We start from the raw sequence: 17,953 nt of genomic DNA, 5'->3' as shown, positions 1-17,953 counted from the left end.
CTTCTGCTAGAGGCTCCTCTGTCCTCCACTCGTTACCTGTGTTAATAGCACCTGTTTGAACTCATTATCAGAATAAAAGACACCTGCCCACAACCTCAGACAGTCACACTCCAAACCCCACTATGGACAAGACCAATGAGTTGTCAAAGGACACCAGAAACAAAACTGTAGCCCTGCACCATGCTGGGAAGACTGAATCTGGGAAGACTATTATTAGAAATTGGAAGACATACAAAACCACTGATCTCCCTCAATCTGCTGCTCCACGCAAGATCTCACCCCGTGGGGTAGTGATGGGCAGATGAAGCTTCATGAAGCACTGAAGCTTTTCATCCAATTGGTTCACCCCAGCACAAAGCTTCTTGAAGCTTCATTTGCTCTAGTAGGACACCTACTGGACGTAAAAATATTAGTTGGCATGAATTTGAAGAGTGTGGCCTTTTGCACACAGCCTGTAAATGTCAACAACAAAAGGAGTGTGTAAAACATGTATATTGTAGTGATGGCAGTATACTGTGTATATTTATACTGGCAGTATGGAAAATGATTATTTGGAAATGCTTGAAATGGAAATGATCATTTACTGTGAGGTGAGGTGTGGTTGGGGTGTGGACAGTGGTTGTGCTTTTGTAACGTTGAGGTATGGACAGCTACACACTGAGGCTTTGAGCCTCAGTCCTGCCTGTTCACATTTTATTCTGTAAAAACTAAATTTTCACTGCTTTTATGACCTTTTTAGTGGGGAGAACATAGCTAGGATTTAATGATTTAACAAATCTTTTGAATCCTTTGTCCTCCACAATGCTAAATGGCTGGGAGTCCTCAATCACCATGCTAACCAGGTCTTCATCTATTTGAGATTGTTCTCCTGAGGAAAGACAATACAGATAAAGCACAAATATAAATATCACACACGTAACTTATAACAGTTGTATAATATTGTTATATCATTTAGTAACATTACTGCATGCTATATTATCATTGCATTTGATGGCTCACCTGGTCTTGCTCCACAATCGGTGTTCCCCTTATTCTCATGCAAAGCTCTGTAGTGCCTAAGCATGGATGAGGTGTTGTTGTTATATCCCAGCTCCCTGGCACATAGCAAACACTTCACCTTGTACAAAAGTCAAGACAGCTCAACATAAATTGTATTGCACCATCAGTATTATGAAAATGTAGAAATTTACATACCTTGTTGGGAGGAATAAGATCAAAATGTTCCCACACAGGGGAGGACATCCTCCTCTTCTTAGCTGGCTCCATTCTCTCCTGACTTTCTCTCCTCACTCTCATAAACCTCCAAACTGTCTCCAAACTCACTAACCGCAACTCTCCATCAAACACCCACATTTTGAATGAAGTCTGAGGGTTTATATCGCTGTCATATCTCGCGGCAAAGTTCGAACCACTTCATGAACCAGTCACGTGGTACAGCCGGGCAGCGAGGCTTCCGACGTCATCATTTTCAGCTCCTCCCATAAATGAAGCAAGCCTTATATATATATATATATATATATATATATATATATATATATATATTAGGGGTGCAACGATACACAAAATTCACGGTTCGGTTCGGTTCGATACTTTGGTGTCACGGTTCGATATTTTTTCGATACAAAAAAATGTTCATGCCTTTTTAATTTGTCATTTATTAAAATTATAAATATATATTTTAACACAAAAGTACAGTTTTTAAATTTAACCCTAACCCTTGTGCGTGTTGTTTTTTAGCTCGTCATATTGCAGCCACAGAAATTCTTTTGTCCATGAAACCATAAAGCTGCACTTTCTTTTTGCCTTATAGTCTGATTTGTCATAACTTCTCCGTTTTGTGGTAAGCTTTTCTTTGGCTGTCACTTCTTCACCCTGACCTGTCTTATTTGGCTCAGCAGAACTAAAATATATATCTGTCTGTGAAGGTTCTCAATCATCCAGGTCATCGTAGTGAAATATATATCCTGCCGCACTCACATAAGCTCAGCGATTCTCTGTGCGATCAACCTCTCACATGTTTAAGCTGCGGGAGATTTCACTTGTCATGTTTGCATAGTAAGCTAACAATTAATAAGACGATGTCAGAGGAATTGGTGCACAAATTATCATCACTCACAGATCAGTGCTGTCGCTCTCTATACACAGTTCGCGCGATTGCAAAGTGAAAGCAAAAAAACAAGCGCAAATTCAAACGCGACTTCAATATGTCACATATTGACAGTGGCTCACCCAATGACATAATTACCCAGCTACATTTCTGAAAGAATGCAAAAGCATTGACATATATTTTTCCTTCCTACAATAGCCCGACAGGCAGGGGAGAGATAGCCCCGGGACGTCGGGCTAGCGATATTGCGAGCCCTGTATCTGATTGAGGAATCACTCATCTTTGGAAAAGAGAGTTTATTACAGAGAAATGTCTCTTTCCAAAATAAAAACTATACTATCCGTTTCTTCTGGGCTATATTCTCAGCAGCATATTAAACATATCAGGTCTCCATAAGGAGAATCCTGTGCTAACAGCTGTCTAAATGACTCGGCTAAAGTTAGTAGCATGCTTGTTGTTTTTGTCTTTGCACTAGGATGATGTCGGTGTAAATGTGCAGTCATATTCGTTGTGTTCCCACTAGTGCTTTCAGGTTGATCTCGTTGAAATGACCTTAACGCCACAACACGGCAAATCTCCGTTAACGAGCTACCGCCGATCGCCCCGTGCATGGGGCTAGACGGCCAACACGTTAACGAGCTAACTGCGCTAACACACTAGCTCCCACCCATGTAATTGAGCATTGCATGGCACATCCAACATACTGTTTTACTTTAGTCCATGACTCGCTTACCTTCAGGGTCATACGTCACATGAAAACCAAAATAATTCCAAACGCCAGATCTGAATGAGGGTGGGGAGGTCCACTTCTGTCTCGCTAGCTTGCCCTGCGCTCTTCCTTCTGACGATGCTGTCTGTGTTGAGTGCTCAGTGAATCTGCGCTCGACTACTCCGCCTAGGCTGCACTCTCGAGCCTAGGCGGAGTAGTCAAATGCAGATTCACTGAGCGCTCAACACAGACAGCATCGTCAGAAGGAAAGTTGATAAAATAAATTACAAATTTTGTATTGTTCTTTTTTTTCTCCCCTTTGGTTTTCTTTCTTTCTCTCCCCCTCTTTCTTTCATTCTTTCCCCCTGTCCTATCCCACAGTCATGTCTGTCCCGTTTGCAACTGAAAATAAAATAAATTCATAATTATAATAAAGGTCAATCAAATGGACCAATATGATGATCCACTTAAAATAAATCCTCTTGGCATCTTTCTTGGCCTCAAGACAACAATTCTGATGGCTATAGATCCAAACGGGACACAAAAAAAAAAATTGAAAAAAAAAAAATTGAAAAAAAAAATTTGAAAAAAATTGTATTGTTCGATACATATGCGTACCGAACCGAAAGCACTGTATCGAACGGTTCAATATCGATACGAATATCGTTGCACCCCTAATATATATATATATATATATATATATATATATATATATATATATATATATATATATATATATATACATGTAGCATGTGATGTAATGAAGAATTTCTGATGGACAGGGAATAAACAGCAAAAAAGTGTAGACTATTAGTTACTAAATAGGGGAAAGAGAGTGGGATTAAATAAGTTCATGCTTCTTTCTACTCCTTTTTGAACATGCAAGTTATTTATAATTATTATTGCTTTGTTTTCCTTTTGTTTGTTTGTTTATGTCTCATTTTTCCATGTTGTTGTACTATTTTAATATAGTCAAAATAAAGATTCAATGCAATGATGTCTCTCTCAAGCTCTGAAAAAAATGAGGAACAACACTTTCCATGTCATCCAATCTTCTTTGACTCACCTGCCAGCTTCCTTCCTTTACCCCACTCACTGGAACGCTAGGATAAAATTCCTTATAGTGGATCAAGAAAAAGTATAATAATACATTTTATTTGAAAGCTCCTTTCAAAACACCCAAGGGCACTTAACAATAGAATAAAACACAAAAGAAAAATGACAATGAAGAAAAATAAGAAAACAAAAGCACAAGATAAAATAAACAAACAATAGGTTCACAGTGAATATGCAGATTTGAATAGATGGGTTTTGAATAGGGATTTAAACGGGGGAGGGAATCAATGTTTCTTATATTTGGGAGTAGAGAGTTCCACAGCCTGGGAGCAGAGCAGCTAAAAGCTCTGCTTCCCATGGTGGTGAGGTGGAAGGAAGGCACAGCAAGCTGGATAGAAGATCGAAGTGAGTGGGCAGAGGAGATAAGTAGGAGCGAGGTTATGAATGGCCTTGGAGGTGAGCAGAAGAAGTTTGTACACTATCCGGAATTTCAGAAGGAGCCAGTGAATTTCCTGAAGAACAGGGATGATGTGCTGGTGGGACGGAGTTCTGGTAATAATGCGAGCAGCAGTTTTGAACCAGTTGAAGTTTATGGAGGGATTTTTGGGGGAGACCATGCAAGAGAGAATTACAATAGTCAATACAGGAGGTAACGAGACTATGGACAAGAATGGACGTAGACTGGGTGGAAAGAGAAGAACGTAATCTGTTAATGTTGTGTAGATAGAATGGATGTGAGATTTAAAGGAAAGCGAACTGTCTAGGATGACACCAAGATGATTCCAAGAGAGAAAACTGTGATACTGCATGAGGAAATCAGGAGTGCCAGAGAAGTATGTGAGGGTGGTGCAGGGCATGCATGAACACAGCATAGCAGTGGAGAGGTCAGTGATTGGAGTGACAAATCTATGGTGGGAATGGGATTACATCAAGGATCTGTTCTGAGCCCCTTCTTGTTTGCAGTGGTGATGGACAGATGAGGTCAGGCGGGAATTTCCATGGACTGACGCTTGCAGATGATCTGTAGGTGTGACCAGTTGGAAAACCTGATATGTGGTTAGGCTCCCATCTATCCCGTTATAAGATTTTCATGTGTTTGACATACTCTAATGAAAATCCCATAAAAAAACTGATTTGTAACATCTTCTAGTTTCTAAAATTCTTGTTTGGTTTATGAGTTACATGAAAACTAACCTTAATACAAATCATTTCAATGGCTAACTAGTAGATGTTAAATGTTTATATTTACATTTATAAAGCAGCTTCACTGATGTAAGACTCAGGATTATTAGAAGATGGTAACAGACAGGTTCATTCAAGGCAATTTCAAGCTTCACTGAGATATTTAATATGCAGGAGAAACAATAAATGTTACCAAAGATTTTTTTTTCATTTGTACAATAAAAATGTGAATGTATTTAATAATATCAGCTTCTGCTCACAGGTTTTTAGGTGACTATGAGAGATAAATAGATCAGACTCTTCAGTTTCAAACACACACATATCCTGTACTGAAGCTTTCCTGCGCATCGTACAGCCACTGAATGATGCCCCTGCTGTTTTTAGTCTGCACCTGTGGTTCAATGTTCATCGTTTTTTGCACAGAAGAGTGTCACTGAAGGTTAGCCACACACAAACTGTAACATATCAAGTTTTTCATTTGAGACTTTTTGAAAACCACAGAACCAAATGAGAAACCCAAGTGAGACAAACGTTTATTAAGACTGCAGAAATCAAGAAAATATAAACAAAATAAAAATTGCTCCAAAATTACTAAACAAATAAATCATATGAACTTATTTAAATATCTGTCACCGATTTTTCCTGCAATATGAACACTTTAAAGAGTCCAGCTGAAAACAGAATGTTACCTTTGAGTCATAGAAGTCTAGCTCAGTGATAGAAGACATAAAACACATTTTTTTAAACAAGTAAACACACTCTGGTCTGGACCAGTTAGCGAACAGCAACTGGACAGTGGTTGGACTGGTGGACTACTTCAGTGAAGAGTAGGCAACGTCTGGCTCTGATTTAAAGTCTGAACACAAACACACAGTTCAAACAACAGGAAACATGATTACAAGCTTCGTAGTTCAATTAAGACCTCCAATCTCCACCTCTCTGCATCACACACAGTCCCAGTTCAGACTGGGAAAGTGTGAACTGGGACTGGGCCCTGAGCTTGAGTGATAATGTGGTTTGATTAGCTTAGCTTAGCACGAGGGCTGTAAACAGGGTGAGCAGCTAGCATGTCTCTTTTTAAAGTTAAAGAACTGAGAGCTGCTGGGACTCACAGTCAGACGAGCTGTGAAGAAGACTTATGGAATATTATGTGCATAAAATAAATTATTTGACTATACTTCATTTATACTTATGAGGGTTAAATATTCAGCAGGATGCAGTGATCAATTGATGTATGATTATCATGTCATGCTACAACAAAGCTTAAAAAAGGACACTTAGTGAGGTTTAGTTCATGTCAGGTTTAAACTGTGACAGAAGAAGGTTACTGACCTTGGTTTGTTGTGCAGCTCAGCAGTGAGATCAGAACTAAAGAGAAATGACACTCAGGTTGATTTAAATGTGACAGCAGTAAAAATAAATCCACCAGACTGTGGATATCATGGGTTTTTTCTGAGTTGTGCACTGATGAGTGGAGAAAAGATGAAACAGTTTTCGCTTTCGTGTCCTACACAGAGTGTGTTGGATTAGAGTTTTGGCAATCTGCTAATATCACTAGTGAAACAATGTAAAGTAGTACATTTACTCAAGTCATCTGAAATTTGTCATATTTTATACTATATTCAAGTATTTCTTTGTTTTACAGCTTTCTGCTTTGGCTCTGCCACATTCTGGATTCAAACATTCTCCACACTATTTATTTTCAAGTTGTTGTTGGGTTTTTTTTTACTATATATTGTTGAGCGGCACGTCTATATTTCATTTAAACATTTGTGTGGCAGGCAGGACAGGGATGAAGATGCTGGACTCACAAGACAAAAATGAACTCAAAACAATGTTGGAGTCGTTTGAAATATAAAGAAGCAAAACAAGGCAGTGCTGGAGCCAGGGGTACAAAAATAGGGATCTAGAACAAGACACAGAACACAGGAGCACACAGCATTGCAATGATTTCCTGAACCTGTCTTTCAAACACTAGTTTAATTTCTCTACAGTAGCAGAAAAGCCAAAGACTGTACAAACATGGCTTCTGCTTGGTCTGACTCAAGGAATTAAGCTTAGAGTTTGAATTTGAGAGGATTGTGGTGAAAGAAAACAAACAAAAACCAACCATCATATACTGTAAAGGTCATCCAACATAACATAATAACAAGATAATGACTTGTGATCATTTGTCACAGTTTTCAGAGTTTAAAGGAATTCTGTAAATCTCACAGTTAAAGCCACATATATTTAACTACTAATCACTAAAAAAATGAGATCTGTCTCTGTCTGGCCACATATTCAAAAAACCTGCTAAGCACTTTTGTGTGGAGGATGGAAACAATAACTCACAAAAAAACAGCATAAAAAATTAATTCAGATTTCTTTGTGATTTACTAAATCTTTTTAATGTCGTTTTAAAAAGGAAATAAGTGAAATGATTCAAAGTCAAATTTGGGATCATATTTACTTTGTATTTTTGTAAAGAAAATTTCTTTACACCTTCTGTCTTTGCACTTTATTTTCATTTTATTGGTTCTGCTGAACACTGAGAGAATGTGATCTCTTTATGCTGCTAACAGAAAACCTAAAGAACTACAAGAAAAGTTATTATGGTGGAGTCAACACAAGATGGAGACACGTCAGTGTTTCAGTGTCAGCCAGGAAGTGGTTTCAACAGAGAAGAGTTTTTCCTCTTTAACTTTAGTGTCAGAAAAAGTATTTAAACTTCCATTACAGTCGTCCAATATATTAACACAATAGCTTCCATAAATGCTGTCAAATAGATGCTGTTTGTTTTATTTGCAGCACCCCAAGAGGATACAGATATTCAGCCTCCAGGAAAGTTATGAGCTGCAGTCCTTTAGCAGACTGCAGGACTGTCTTTGTCCTCCTGTCTCAAAAATACGAAAGTCACTTTTAAACTAAGAATCACAAAAATCGTGAAGCACAGAAAAAGGCAACAAATCTGGACTTGACTGTGTCTGCAGAAGTGAGAGGAGGTACTTTACCCTCCATGAACCATCTGACTCAATCTGCCTTTCCAAACCTCGTCATGGTCGCACTTCTTTGGTGAAGGAGACTCTGACTTCAACAATAACACTCAGGTATTCCTCCATTTTTAAACATACAAGTATTTTCAAAATAATCTTTTATTCAATATGACTGAAAACAAGTGACTGAGTCCATGAACTCAGCAGTAAAGTGTCTTCTTACAACCACATCTATCGCCATCTGGTGGTCTTTAGAGAGAATACAGCAGCTGATTAGTACTGGCATTAGTACAGGGTGGGATGTACACAGCAGAGATGGAGGAAATCCACTCTGGAGGAGCTGAGTGTAAACTCCACACAAAGAGCCCAGCAGGATTTGAATCAGCAACCTTTTTGCTCTGAGGGGACAGAAACTGGGTCTGTGCTAAAGCACCACCTCTCCGAACATGCTCTGACCTCTGTATGACCTCTGTGTGACCTCTGCTGTTTCACTGTTTAGAGACTTTCCCATGATTTTCAAAGACCGTTCCCATGACAACCTCAGGTTCTCAGTTGACCTCTGTCACCTCAGTTTTCCCTAAAACTAACATTGTCTCATTGATTTGAGATGTAACATCTGAACAGATTCAGGTAAAAGTGACCAGGAACAGCTTCAATGTGTAAACATCTGGAACATCTGTAGAACGATATAAATGTGTAAATCTGTCATTTTGGTCACTTTAGGAAAAGTCTTCAAATGTCAGACAGCATGTACGACTCATACAAGCTGTGACTGAGCACTCTGTTCATGTAACACACGCTGACGCTGATTACAGTGATAAACTTCCCTGAAGCAAATACAAAAGCTTCAGATCGACAAACTCGTTACAGCAATGATGTCATCACCCTATTCAGAGTGAACTAGAGCTGCTGTTAGAGAGAGAGTGAAAGAGTGATGCGTTCACTGTTGGCACTAGGGGTCATGCCTCACATGCAGCTTCATTTATGAAATTAAAAACAAAAAGAAATACAAGTATAAATGTTAAATAAAACAAAAATATAACTAAAGGGATCCTGAGTGTTTTATAGGTGACGTTCAAGAAGAATCTCTGCAAATCTAACTTTTAAAATAATTTTCAAACAGGAAGCTGCTGAGTGCCGAAATGATTGCTGGTGAGAGAATGAGGATTTTCAGTTTCAACAGTCGTGCTGTGTAAATGTGACCCGTCAGACTCATTTACAACAATCAGCCTTTTTAAGTCTATTTTCAATCTGAGTTCAAACAGTTATGATATGGAATGATTCACAATAAGGGAATATTTCATATATCGGTCCAGTCTTCATTCAATTATCACAGCTTGAAAGTTTACTCTTATAAGTCAGCTTTCAGATAAATGTAGTGGTGCCAGTATATTAAAAGAACAACATTTGAATATAGAAAACAGAAATAAAAGCACCTTTAATGTTTCCTGAAGATCAGCATTTCAAACAGAGTTAAATTTCACTGCTGTAAAATTTGATTTAAATAAATAAATAGCAGTGAGATAAATTTCACTGTTTTTTTTTTTGTGTTTTTTTTTGCCTGTCCCGTTTGGCTCTTTTGCCATCAGAATTGTTGTCTAAAGGCAAAGAAAGATGCCCAACGGATTTACTTTACCAAACTGACCATCCCAGCCTTGCCGTAATGGTCCATTTGATTCACCTTTTATTGTTTATTTTATTTTCACTTACTGAATACGGGACAGACTTGACTGGGGGAAAGAAAGAGGGAAAGAGAAACAGCTGAGAAGAGGGACGGGGGAGAAGGGCAAAAGACAAAAACCAACAGAACGGGCAGAGAAAAAAAATGCATATATCAATCACCTGGATCACCTGCTGAGAAAGAAAAAAGAAAGCAAGCAGAAGAGAACAAGAGTAATAGAAAAAACAACATCACAATGATATATCGGAATATGACAGTAAATACTAAATATTAAACATTATTGTGCAGCACATAAGATCAACAGGACACAGTGTGCTTTGAGGTAGGAGCCAAAAAGGGTGTAGTTTGTGGGTGTGATCACCCGTGTGTACACCTGTGAGCATGGACGCGCTTGTTTTTTTAAAAGGTTCCTTCATGTAATAATCTGCTAGAGGGTGTGGGGGGGCCACAGCCCCGTCCTCCAGGGCGTGAAGCAGGTGTGGAGGAGATCAAAACTCCAGACATCCAGAGGCCCCCAGAACACAAGAGACCAAGGAAGACCAACAGAGGGGCAGCTGCGCCACTGTCCCAGAAAGAGCTGAGGAGAGTCCCAGATGAGGGCTCACTCAGCAGCCGTGGAGCAGAAGCCAGGGGGAGTTGCAGTGACGCGCCCGTGAGCTCCGCCGGCAGCCAGCCGTGCCTGAGTGACCGAGCCCCAGGCCGAGAGGCCGGGGGCACCTCACCCCCGAAGTGGCCCGAGCGAGCCCCAGGCTCCAGGCCCCGATAAGCGGCCGCCAAGGAGTGAGCCGGTGTGTACCTGGACGCCCATCCCCGGACACAAAGAACCACCAACGCACCGATGTCTGAGGGGGTCCGCCACTGGCAGGGGAAGTGGTGGTGGGTGGAGTTAGGCCTCCAAACCTTGGAGGGCCTGAGATGTCCCCAGAGAGGTGGCGCCTGACACCCAACCTGACATATAGACACAGACATACAGGCACACACAGACACAAACATCCATCCCCCCCCCCATGCTCTCATATGCACTTACTCCACACTCAACCAACGTGGAGACAGACATAAAGAGACGCTGTACACACGATCACACTCCCCAAGCGTACTCTACGAACCGGGTCTAGGTACCCTTACCCCTGGAGGGGGGAACTGCACCCAGACCCAGGTGGTGTTACCCTTTTCCCTGCGGTGGGGGGAGGCAGACCGCCCCGACTCCGCAGCAGCAGGGAGGCCCCACACTCCAGACCGCAGTCGGACGGCCAACTCCTCCTCCTAGCCCCCCCGCTCCAGCAGGTCGCAGAGAATGGGGGTGAGAGAAGACTCCAAACCTCCCTCCACCCGCTCATTGTAGTGTTGATGCATGTGTGTTCTAAGGTGCATTTAAAACCCAGGAGGGCATGGAGCTACCTGCCAAGGAGCAGCAGGTAAGCGCATGGTCCCTCCTGCTAGCCCTCAATGTCTACGTGTATTTAAAATTGAGAGGTGGGCAACGATGCCAGGGGTGAGGTGTACACCCTGATGGTACTTTGGACTCCGTGTATCGTGCCCACCCCCAAGATCCTATATGTATGTGTAATGAGAGTGTGAATAATGTGAATGTCTAAGTTGTGGGATAAAATTGAGGCAGAGGCAGCCAGAAGGGGACCGGGGGGGGGGGGGGTAGCCTCCTCTGCACCCTGGTGACATACCCCTACTCAAAGGTCCTGCTACTCAAAGGTCCTGCATGTGTGGGTGGTTGTGGTGGAGCGGGAAGAGGGAGGCAGCTGGAGATGGGGAGGGAAGGAAGGGAGGAGGAGGGAGCTGGCCTGGGCCAGCTCCCCCGCTGACCCCATTTCACTGTTGACATATTAGATTTTCATTATGTTATTAAAGTGTGATGTCATGAAGTTTATTAGCTAACTGTTGTTTACTTGCTAATCTTAAATTCACATAAAAGAAAGATTTTCTTCATGTCTATCAAACAATGCTGTAGCGGGCACTTTAAGGAAACCTGAAGCCGTGAGTCACAACTGTACAGTGGATATGTGTGGAACCTCTAGCTGCGTTTCCGGCTCACTTCACTAAAGTTAGTTTGACACCGGAGCCTCTGGGAGTGACTCCGCCTTTGGGAGGACTCACTCGTCTACCGGGGAGGCACAGCCAGTGTTAGCGAAACAGTGAATAATTGACAGCAGGCTTATCCAATAACAAGCGCGGACGTGAAGCATGAAAAAAGGAAAAAAAAACAAAAACAGCCGGCTCCACTCTCCCACATTAATTCACTCGTGCACTTTGAATGTGCCTAATGAAACATGTTTGCTGTAACATCTCCGTCGCTCTGCTGGACTTTACTGTCTGTCTCCCTCGTGGGCTTTACCTGTGCAGGTGAGTTTGATTTTAAAATCCTATCGATTTATTTCTTACCCGCTGTTAGATGTTGGAGCTGCTTTAGTTTCAGCTGCTCACAGAGAGGACGCAGGTCTCAGCTGTCACCAAACCTCTTCTGTCATGTTAGAAAGTGGATGTTAGTGTTTAGACTCACACACGTTTACATAACAGTTTGTATAATGAAGCTGTGAAGAGAAGAGATTTTATTACTGTATTAACTTTAAAGTGGTGTCAGATAAACATGGACAAACTGCTGTAAAGGTTTATTATTGATTCATTGATTAAAAGTTCTTCTCAGAGTTTTTATTTGTTTATTTTTTAAAGACCATGTATCATTTTTGTACCACTTTACAATTTTGTGCTACTTTGTGTTGGTCTGTCACAGAAAAACTCAGTGAAAACATTTGAGTTTGTGGTTGTAAGGCGACAAAATGTGTAAAAGTTCAAGGGGTATGAAAACCTTTTCAAGGCACAGTATATGCAGGTATGTGTATGTTTGTTTCATATGCCTGACATGACAGCTCATCATCACCTTGAGAGCATTTTAGTAAGTTTGTGCACACAGATAAAGGCTAATAACACATGAAATTTCACAAATATGTCATATATTTTATTAGGTGCTGTGACAAAGTGGATGAGCAGTTGCAATGCTCTCCCTTTGTCCCATGTGAGTTGACCTTTTTTTTTTTTTTTTTTTGCACGTTTCTCTGTTTCTATTTATTTGCTTTGATTTGCCATTTGTTGAGTAACATTGCTGCACTCACTATCCCGGGTTTGTCTGTTGCCGGCAAAACAAACATTCTGCAAATTGAGACAAATACCCAGTTACATGTTTCTTTATATTTTATTTCATCACAGATTAAGTCATTTGTTCATACTTTGTTGTTTCTTTCCAGTCTTCGTGTGGGAAACGCCGCCTTCTTCTGTATAGGGTTTATTGCCGGTTGGTGCAAATGGTGCATTATCGCCACCAACTGGTGTGCAGGTGGAAAACGCCTGCCTAGCATTTTGTTGTTTTAAGTCCTGCTGATGTGACATCAAGCGGAGGGGTTTCTTTTTCCATAGAAATGCTTCATTTTGTTTGTTTCAAGTTCTGAAGGGGTTTGTTGAATCTTGTTTATGTAAACGGAGCCATTTAGTTACGTAAATGTGTCAATTAGAAGTGTGAGGAGGTTTTGTGTCTTTTTAATCATCTGTGTAGAGTTTAAGATCCCTCAGTTTAAGTGAGAGGTACAGGCTGGGCTAATTGGAGGGAAATTGATGGCCCTATTTAAAGCCAGATTCAGAGGAGAGGTGAGCTGTGTTACCAGGTCCATGAACTGATGGGTTTTGTTAATCGAGTTACTTTTGGGGAAAGTTTTGTTAAGTTACACATTAAACGGAGTTCATTGTAAATAAATTGCTCACGTCTGCAAACCTGAAATTTCTGTGTAGTCTGCTTCGCTACAACCTTCCTTGACATTCGAGTCGGACTACCTCAACATGTTTGTTTGATTCATTTCTTAATGTGAGAACAATCAGGACACAGTTTGTTTCACAGATGCAGGTTCATATTGTGTGTGTGTGATGAACATTTAGCCTAATGTGCTGAACCCAGTGTGTACAACTCTTTGCTGATTGGCTGGTGTAGAAGTGAACAGATCAAACTTTCATCTGTAACCTCTCTGCTCTGTGTTTCCTTTTCAGACCACAAAAACGTCACAGCTGAGTCTGGACACAACGTCATTCTGACATGTCGAGCTCCAAACAACAACATAGTAGTAAAATGGAGCAGAGCTGATCTGGAGTCAGAATATGTTCTTTTGTACCGAGACAAGCAGTTTATTCCAAATCACCAGCATCTATCTTTTAAGAACCGGGTGGATCTGCAGGACAGACAGATGAAGGATGGAGACGTGTCTGTGATTCTGAAGAATGTGACGGTCAATGACACTGGAACATACGAGTGTCATGTCTTTGTGAGAAAAACACTCTCATGGACATCCATCAGCAGCACCATCAACCTTCATGTTGATCCTCCAGGTGAGTGAGTAGAGTTGAGTGTGTGTGTGATCAGAGGTGAAGCTGCTTCCTGCTTGTTGATGTTTGTTTCTAAAGATGTTGTTGATGAGACTTTGTAGAAAGCAGCTGGTCTGAGTGATGTGATCAGAGTGCAGTAGATAATGTCTGACAGCAGTTTGATTCTGTTTTGTTCTTCACTCATCACCTACCTGACAGCTGACACCTCACACCTGTTTCTCTCCTGCAGGTCAGACAGGAGGAGACACAGAGGATGGAGGGAAGGAGGATGGAGGGAAGGAGGATGTACCTGTTCTGAAAGTTGGTCTGTCTGTTTCTGCTGTGCTTCTTTTTGCTGCCATTGTTAGTTTTTTGATGTATAGAAAACATGGCAGCAAAAAACATCACCACAGAATTGATTGTAATGAATTGAAGCATGTTTGAAATGCCTCTGAGGTTTTTACTCCTGAATGGAGTAAAAACAGCTTCTCAGTGTTAGGGATGGGTATCGTTTAGGTTTTATCCGATACCGGTGCCAAACCAGTATTTTTGAAACGGTGCCGGTGCTTAAACGGTGCTCGAACCGGTGCTTAAAGAATGGAAAACACAAACTTTGTCCAAAAACCTCTCATGTTCAGCTGGTTTTTTGTAAAAAGATAACAATGTTAGCCTTTTCTGCAGCTATGGGGCATATATGGTATCACTCTTGGCTGGAAGCAGCGCTTAAACAATGGAAAAAACACAAACTTTGTCCAAAAACCTCTCATGTTTAGCTGTTTTCCACTTTTTCTTTGGTCATTTTAGTCTTTTTGGCCAGGGTGAAGGGAGTATCTGCCATCAAACAAGAGGACAGCCGCATGTAGCTATGATGATGTTTGCTAGTTCACCTTACATGCATTAATGTAATAACGTGGTTAGCCTACTCAACGTAAATTAGCTACTCACGCAGAGAAGAACGGCTGCTGCTGCTGCCATCATCATCCGTCATCATTTCTGCTACACTGGCAGGGCTAGGGGCCAGGACTCTCCTCTTCGTGTTCTTGGGGGATGTTGCTAACTGCGGGTCCAATAACAGGCAACCCACCCGCAGTAGATGTGCTCGGTGTGAGGTCTCGCAGCAAGCTATCAAATACGGCGCATTTCTCGGCTTTTAAAAAAAACGCTTTGCGTCGCCAGGTGTTTCATCAGATTTGAGGTGTTACCTCCTTTGACAGTATCACAGTATCAGCTTAAAGCACTTGTTGCAGGCTGCTGAGTTTGCATATTTTGCTGTGAAGTACAGCCAGACTTTTGACCGCTTCACCTTGGACATTTTTAATCTGTAGCTCTGCTCTAAAAGAACGTACGTACCTGAGCCCGCCTACTATCCTCGGAAACGTAAAATGATTGGCTAGAATCCAAAGTGTATGACATCTCAGGAAAAAAAAAAGCACCGAAATGTGCGCTGCTTTTCAGTCTGGTTTATGTCTACCGTTTATGTCAGAACCGATGCCATAATGGCACCGGATACCGGTACCCATCCCTACTCAGTGTTGACTGAAATTATCACATTGTGTATTTGGATCTTTGGGAAAGACTTCAACCTGTTCTTTAAGGCACGCTAAAGAACTTAAACTAAGGATTTATTCATCCAAAAAGAACATTTAAATAATTGCTTAACTTTTCTTTTTTCTTTGGTGCAAAACATCAACGATCTGTCCAGCAAACATTTTCAGATTTAAAGTTTTGAACATTCAATAACAGCATTATTTGTAAAATGTCTGAAAAACAGTCCAAAAAAAACAAAAACCTGTCTGCTCGATGAGCTTCATGAACACCAGCTGGAAATCCTCATATTTTTAAAAAGAATGCTGCGAGGTGGAGCTGTACTTACAGTTTAAATAGTTCAAATTCAGAGTATTCAAAGTTTATTGTATGAAGCTATTATTTATTTATGTTTTTTAAGCACTAATTGCACTGTAAAAGAGCACATCAGCATCTCCTTCTTTAAGCTGCTCCCGTTCACCACAGCGGATCACCTACCTCCATCTCGCTCTGTCTCCAGCATCCTCCTCTGGAACACCACCCCTCTGCATGCCCCCTCTTTTCCTCCTCTCTGACAGCTCCATATTCAACATCTTTGGCCCAGTATATTCCCATTCCCTCCTCTGCACATGTCCACTTTGAATGTAATGTTAGCAATGATGAAGATTATGGGATTCATGTTTTTTCTATACCCATGAGCCTCCTGGTTCTTTTATAAGAAAGTTTCTGATCTGTTGATGCTGTTTTTACTCGAGCTCTCCCCATCCACGTCCATCTTTTCACTCCGAAAGTGTGTTTATACCATAAAAAACAAATGCTTTGAGATGACTGTTATTGTTGTTATATAAAACCTATTAAAACTTAAATAAACAAGAAAACTAAGTTCCAACTTTTCTTTTCTGTTTTTTGCAGACCTGAATGTTTACTCAATGTTATATAACTGTCTTGCTTTTGCATCATGAATCCATTGGAAACAGTAATTTGTTTACATGGAAACACGAGAAGTATTAAAAAGTAGAAATCATGAGATATTTCAAAGAATGCTCAAAGATTTAAAAAAAGGACAGTATGATGCATCTTGTTCTCATGTTTTACAGACAACTTGCCTCTCAGTTTCTATTCAGGTACTCGAAGGAAAGTAATCACTTATAAAACATCATTAAGTGACAATAAAATCAGCATTCAAGCTAAATTCATTTGCAGGTTTATACATGTTCCTGCTTTGTGTAGCTGAGCTAGTCTCCATGCCACTTTTAACCTTGACCCTTTCCTCACTCTTCTCCTCCAAACCTTTAAACTGACCCTAATCCCTGAACTGTACCACTGTGCTCCCTTTGAATGACACGTGCTAAACAAAGGACCCTTTTGTTAAATCAAACTCGAGTTTGTGGTGGGAACGTGGCTCAGATGAGTCATTTTGCCACCAAATGTATTTTTACTCTCAATATACAGAAAATATTTTGGTAAATACGCTTTTTAGCTGTCTGCACAGAGTATAAAATAACAAAACAAATTATGTTTTCAAAAATTAAAAACACTCAGCTGCTTTTGAACCCCTCAGTGATGCTACGTCTTCATCCAGGACTTTCAGGACTGCTCTCAAGTAAACTGTTTGTTTGACAGCGGAAATCTCATAGTTTTAGTTATGTTTCTAACTTTTTTAAAATCAAGATTTCGGCCTGTCTGTGCTCATAATGTGTATTTACTTCAGAGATGCAAGCTTCTCACAGGACTAGCAAGTACAGTGGGGCAAAAAGTATTTAGTCACCAACTGTGCAAGTTCTCCCAGTTAAAAAGATGAGAGAGGCCTGTAATTTTCATCATTGGTTTCACCTCAACTACGAGAGACAAAATGAGAAACAAAAAAATCCAGATAATCACATTGTCTGATTTTTAAAGAATGTATTTGCTAATTATGGCAGAAAACAAGTATTTGGTCACCTACAAGCAAGATTTCTGGCTCTCACAGACCTGTAACTTCTTCTGCTAGAGGCTCCTCTGTCCTCCACTCGTTACCTGTGTTAATAGCACCTGTTTGAACTCATTATCAGAATAAAAGACACCTGCCCACAACCTCAGACAGTCACACTCCAAACCCCACTATGGACAAGACCAATGAGTTGTCAAAGGACACCAGAAACAAAACTGTAGCCCTGCACCATGCTGGGAAGACTGAATCTGGGAAGACTATTATTAGAAATTGGAAGACATACAAAACCACTGATCTCCCTCAATCTGCTGCTCCACGCAAGATCTCACCCCGTGGGGTAGTGATGGGCAGATGAAGCTTCATGAAGCACTGAAGCTTTTCATCCAATTGGTTCACCCCAGCACAAAGCTTCTTGAAGCTTCATTTGCTCTAG

At 40.8% G+C, this 17,953-nt stretch overlaps 1 long non-coding RNA gene across 1 annotated transcript; it reads right to left on the bottom strand.

The window, feature by feature from the left end:
- Window positions 1-676: 676 nt before the first annotated feature.
- Window positions 677-1,435, bottom strand: LOC145425711 (uncharacterized). Its single transcript, XR_013906443.1, has 2 exons — window positions 1,195-1,435; window positions 677-1,117 (listed from the first exon to the last, which is right to left on the bottom strand). It is a non-coding gene; the product is annotated as an uncharacterized LOC145425711 (long non-coding RNA).
- Between the last annotated feature and the right edge of the window lie 16,518 nt (window positions 1,436-17,953).

This window comes from Astatotilapia calliptera, chromosome 3, assembly GCF_964374335.1.
Source record: "Astatotilapia calliptera chromosome 3, fAstCal68.1, whole genome shotgun sequence".
In the NCBI taxonomy this organism is placed as follows: Eukaryota; Metazoa; Chordata; class Actinopteri; order Cichliformes; family Cichlidae; genus Astatotilapia; species Astatotilapia calliptera.
Note: the sequence above shows the minus strand (reverse complement) of the source record. Positions and strands in the feature narration are given on the sequence as shown.